Below are 6238 nucleotides of genomic sequence, written 5' to 3' on the forward strand. Positions count from 1 at the left end.
TCGTCATGGATTGCCTCGAAAGGAACCGGAGGAATCCCTCTTATATTATAAACGATAATTACTCATAACGCGACCGAAGAGGTTTCGTCATGGGTTGCCTCGAAAGGAACCGGAGGAATCCCTCTTATATTTAAATCGATAATTACTTATAACGCGACCGAAGAGGTTTCGTCATGGGTTGCCTCGAAAGGAACCGGAGGAATCCCTCTTATATATTAAACGATAATTACTTATAACGCGACCGAAGAGGTTTCGTCATGGATTGCCTTGAAAGGAACCGGAGGAATTCCTCTTATATTTATATCGATAATTACTTATAACGCGACCGAAGAGGTTTCGTCATGGGTTGCCTCGAAAGGAACCGGAGGAATTCCTCTTATATTTAAATCGATAATTACTTATAACGCGACCGAAGAGGTTTCGTCATGGGTTGCCTCGAAAGGAACCGGAGGAATCCCTCTTATATATTAAACGATAATTACTTATAACGCGACCGAAGAGGTTTCGTCATGGGTTGCCTCGAAAGGAACCGGAGGAATCCCTCTTTTATATTAAACGATAATTACTTATAACGCAACCGAAGAGGTTTCGTCATGGGTTGCCTCGAAAGGAACCGGAGGAATCCCTCTTTTATATTAAACGATAATTAATTATAACGCGTCCGAAGAGGTTTCGTCATGGGTTGCCTCGAAAGGAACCGGAGGAATCCCTCTTATATTATAAACGATAATTACTCATAACGCGACCGAAGAGGTTTCATCATGGGTTGCCTCGAAAGGAACCGGAGGAATCCGTCTTATATATTAAACGATAAATCATTATAACGCGACCGAAGAGGTTTCGTCATGGATTGCCTCGAAAGGAACCGGAGGAATCCCTCTTATATTATAAACGATAATTACTCATAACGCGACCGAAGAGGTTTCGTCATGGGTTGCCTCGAAAGGAACCGGAGGAATCCCTCTTATATTATAAACGATAATTACTCATAACGCGACCGAAGAGGTTTCGTCATGGGTTGCCTCGAAAGGAACCGGAGGAATCCCTCTTATATATTAAACGATAATTACTTATAACGCGACCGAAGAGGTTTCGTCATGGGTTGCCTCGAAAGGAACCGGAGGAATCCCTCTTATATTTAAATCGATAATTACTTATAACGCGACCGAAGAGGTTTCGTCATAGGTTGCCTCGAAAGGAACCGGAGGAATCCCTCTTATATATTAAACGATAATTACTTATAACGCGACCGAAGAGGTTTCGTCATGGATTGCCTCGAAAGGAACCGGAGGAATTCCTCTTATATTTATATCGATAATTACTTATAACGCGACCGAAGAGGTTTCGTCATGGGTTGCCTCGAAAGGAACCGGAGGAATTCCTCTTATATTTAAATCGATAATTACTTATAACGCGACCGAAGAGGTTTCGTCATGGGTTGCCTCGAAAGGAACCGGAGGAATCCCTCTTATATATTAAACGATAATTACTTATAACGCGACCGAAGAGGTTTCGTCATGGGTTGCCTCGAAAGGAACCGGAGGAATCCCTCTTATATTTAAATCGATAATTACTTATAACGCGACCGAAGAGGTTTCGTCATAGGTTGCCTCGAAAGGAACCGGAGGAATCCCTCTTATATATTAAACGATAATTACTTATAACGCGACCGAAGAGGTTTCGTCATGGATTGCCTCGAAAGGAACCGGAGGAATTCCTCTTATATTTATATCGATAATTACTTATAACGCGACCGAAGAGGTTTCGTCATGGGTTGCCTCGAAAGGAACCGGAGGAATTCCTCTTATATTTAAATCGATAATTACTTATAACGCGACCGAAGAGGTTTCGTCATGGGTTGCCTCGAAAGGAACCGGAGGAATCCCTCTTATATTATAAACGATAATTACTCATAACGCGACCGAAGAGGTTTCGTCATGGGTTGCCTCGAAAGGAACCGGAGGAATTCCTCTTATATTTAAATCGATAATTACTTATAACGCGACCGAAGAGGTTTCGTCATGGGTTGCCTCGAAAGGAACCGGAGGAATCCCTCTTATATATTAAACGATAATTACTTATAACGCGACCGAAGAGGTTTCGTCATGGGTTGCCTCTAAAGGAACCGGAGGAATTCCCCTTATATTTAAATCGATAATTACTTATAACGCGACCGAAGAGGTTTCGTCATAGATTGCCTCGAAAGGAACCGGAGGAATCCCTCTTATATTTAAATCGATAATTACTTATAACGCGACCGAAGAGGTTTCGTCATGGGTTGCCTCGAAAGGAACCGGAGGAATCCCTCTTATATATTAAACGATAATTACTTATAACGCGACCGAAGAGGTTTCGTCATGGATTGCCTCGAAAGGAACCGGAGGAATTCCTCTTATATTTATATCGATAATTACTTATAACGCGACCGAAGAGGTTTCGTCATGGGTTGCCTCGAAAGGAACCGGAGGAATTCCTCTTATATTTAAATCGATAATTACTTATAACGCGACCGAAGAGGTTTCGTCATGGGTTGCCTCGAAAGGAACCGGAGGAATCCCTCTTATATTATAAACGATAATTACTCATAACGCGACCGAAGAGGTTTCGTCATGGGTTGCCTCGAAAGGAACCGGAGGAATTCCTCTTATATTTAAATCGATAATTACTTATAACGCGACCGAAGAGGTTTCGTCATGGGTTGCCTCGAAAGGAACCGGAGGAATCCCTCTTATATATTAAACGATAATTACTTATAACGCGACCGAAGAGGTTTCGTCATGGGTTGCCTCGAAAGGAACCGGAGGAATTCCCCTTATATTTAAATCGATAATTACTTATAACGCGACCGAAGAGGTTTCGTCATGGATTGCCTCGAAAGGAACCGGAGGAATCCCTCTTATATTATAAACGATAATTACTCATAACGCGACCGAAGAGGTTTCGTCATGGGTTGCCTCGAAAGGAACCGGAGGAATTCCCCTTATATTTAAATCGATAATTACTTATAACGCGACCGAAGAGGTTTCGTCATGGATTGCCTCGAAAGGAACCGGAGGAATCCCTCTTATATTATAAACGATAATTACTCATAACGCGACAGAAGAGGTTTCTTCATGGGTTACCTCGGAAGGAACCGGAGGAATTCCTCTTATATTTGAATCGATATTTATTTATTACGCGACCGAAGAGGTTTCGTCATGGGTTACCTCGAAAGGAACCGGAGGAATTCCTCTTATATTTGAATCAATATTTATTTATTACGCGACCGAAGAGGTTTCGTCATGGGTTACCTCGAGAGGAACCGGAGGAATTCCTCTTATATTTGAATCGATATTTATTTATTACTCGACCGAAGAGGTTTCGTCATGGGTTACCTCGAAAGGAACCGGAGGAATTCCTCTTATATTTGAATCGATATTTATTTATTACGCGACCGAAGAGGTTTCGTGGTACTTTCGTATTAGCGTATTAGCCGACCCGCCGTCGGAAGCGGCGGCCTTTCGCAAACAAACCTGTGTTCCATCGATTGCCCGGTTAGTTTGATACATAGGAGACGATCCTTTAGTTAGGTCCGACCGAGCGTTAGCGACCCGGTTAGGTAATTGCTATCTATTGTATTTCGGTTCCGGTGACGGTAATACGAAAGTACCGGTTTCGTCATGGGTTGCCTCAAAAGGAACCGGTTGAATTCCTCTTTTATTTAATTTTTCCGAATAACGCGACGGCAGTGTTCGAATCGATTGGGCATGTTACGTTTATTTCTCTTCATAACACCGGTTACTTAACTAATCGTAAATATTTTTTCCAGTGGCTAAAAGCTAAAAGTAGCTAAAAGTATTTTCCGGTGGGTAAAAGTATTACCTTATTTCACTGTACCCGACAACAGAACTTTATAATTTTTCGAATTATACAGTACCACATACTTTTTAAAAAACGACGGTCGAATTGTGGTCCATCAACAGAAAAAGTTTTCATAGTGACGTCATTTAACATCGTTCTAATCCTGAGTAACCGTATTCCTGTTCGTTAAGTATCGTTGATCAACACGTTGTCTGCCACGTCAGTCACCGGTGACTGACTCCGAATTTTCGCTCAGGCTGCGTCAATCACAAGTGACTGACAGTATAGCATACGATAATAAAGGTAACTAATATAAGCTTATAACCATTCCCTTTTGAACAAAAATACCTTAAACTACAATAAGAAACGATGGTCATAATACATTTAAAAATTTCCAGAGTCGCTGTAAAACCGTGGAACTCAACGTGTTAAAGGATCGTCTTTCGATAATTATTATCCGATAGACGATAAAATGCCCGAAAATGCAAAAAAGGTATACATAAAAATAGATATTTTATAAAGGTATATAAAGCATTCAAATAATATTACCGAATTCAGGATGTTGCGCCTTTCTTCAAAATACAGATTTTTTTCCTGTCCTAAGTCCACGTTTCTTCAGTCGTAGGCCACTGTGGTAACAGTTCCTTTACAGCAGATTGAATTGGAATCTAAAATGAATGATAATTTAAATGTGATATTATCAATTAAGTAATTACTTTCCAGTTCAAATTTACACGAAAAACTGCAGCTAGATGCTTGGTTATGTCCTGGCGATTTCTTGGTATGTTATGTCCTGGCGATTCCATTTCATCAGGAAAACTCAATAGTCCACATGGTTCTGGCGTGAATTGGGACATATAGGTACAAATTCTGGAGACGAAATCAAAGACCTAGATATTTGTAAATTATTCGTTTGAGGCCGGGGAGTGGAATAGCTATTGTTATATGTCAAAAGTGCGGGAGGCGCGATAGCGCTCTTCTTATATTATGTAAACATTATTGATTTGGCGCCTTTTAAGCCAAATCAAAAATGTTGATGTAAAACAAACAGAGTGCTATCGCGCTTCCCGGACTTTTGGCATATAACATGAGCGCTATTTCACTCCCCGGCATCTAACGGTTAACAGTGATTAGTTTTCTTCGGTGAAGAGCACTTCGACAAATCGCGTTACGCCATACATACCAGTAACAATTTCGAAAAACTGCGATAATTCCACGTTTGCACGTTCAGGGCAATAGCAAAATGGTTCCAATCCGTTTTCCATATTGCGATGATTTTTTTCGACAGCTCAGAAACTCTATATAATTTGATTTTTAGACATTTATACGCTTATACCATGAAAAAACGATCGATTTATGGTTAACTTTTTTTCGTTTAGCGCTAGGCAAACTGTGACAACTGGCTTCATACTCTTCTTTCTGGATTTTCGTCGACCAAGTGCTAGATAACGGGAGAGCCGAGATGGAAAATGAAAGGTGGGAAGATTTTTAAATATGTGACGTCACAGATTTTGTTTATGTATGTCACTTTTCTTATAATAGTCCACTACATAGGAAAAGTGTTGTTATTATTCTATTGTTGTATATTAAGTAAAAATAAGCAGATGAAATGAACGAACTAGTTTTTTTTTATTCAATGCTAGCGTTCAAAATAATAAGGGCCCAACTGACATTTTAGCAGAAACTCAAATTTCAGGTTTATTGAAGTGTTCTAAACTTAATTTCTATTCAATTTTACTTCTCGTTACGTCAACCAAAAACGTAAATGAACGAAGTCATAGTCACAGAATCTTTTGTTCCTTTGATGGAGAAACATTTGACAGTGCATGGGAAAAAAATTGCAAAATTTTTAATGTGGAATTCACTTCAAAAACGTATTTAATTGACTCCGTATGACCTAGATTGAAACGAAAAATTATCCGCTTGCGTCTTAGTTTTAGACAAATGAAGTGTTCAGCACCCTAATTATGTAATTACAATTGCTGACAAGAGATAAATTTCCATTAAGTTGTTCTAAAATTCAAACATAGTAGACATTAGAGACGTCGGTTAAACGTTCGATTAATTCAAATAATCGAATATCTGCAATTTTATTCGAGTAATTTTGTATCGAATAATGAAAAATCAAAATATCAATGCATTGAACAATTATCGCAGTAATCGCGATTAATGAAAAAGGGAACCATTTTGACGTAGGACTACGTCTTTCTTTTCTGTACCGGGTGTAAGTTCAACGAGAGAGTGTCGCTGGAGTGCAAGGTTTTGAGGGTGTTCCCGTTTAGTTACTAAGCTGGGTTAGAGGAGCGGTTGAAAACAGTACATTGTTTTTTAGCATTTTATTTTATGATCTGCTATTGGTCTCCATACTACGCGGTACGAATGATGTTATTTGTACTCA

The 6238-nt window shown here is 39.6% G+C and overlaps 1 long non-coding RNA gene across 1 annotated transcript; it reads right to left on the reverse strand.

Annotated features, from left to right (window-relative positions):
* Positions 1 to 3295: 3295 nt before the first annotated feature.
* On the reverse strand, positions 3296 to 5235 carry LOC129782232 (uncharacterized). Its single transcript, XR_008744424.1, has 3 exons — positions 5024 to 5235; positions 4575 to 4710; positions 3296 to 4508 (listed from the first exon to the last, which is right to left on the reverse strand). It is a non-coding gene; the product is annotated as an uncharacterized LOC129782232 (long non-coding RNA).
* Between the last annotated feature and the right edge of the window lie 1003 nt (positions 5236 to 6238).

The sequence above is a fragment of the Toxorhynchites rutilus genome, unplaced genomic scaffold, assembly GCF_029784135.1.
Source record: "Toxorhynchites rutilus septentrionalis strain SRP unplaced genomic scaffold, ASM2978413v1 HiC_scaffold_53, whole genome shotgun sequence".
NCBI classification, from domain to species: Eukaryota; Metazoa; Arthropoda; class Insecta; order Diptera; family Culicidae; genus Toxorhynchites; species Toxorhynchites rutilus.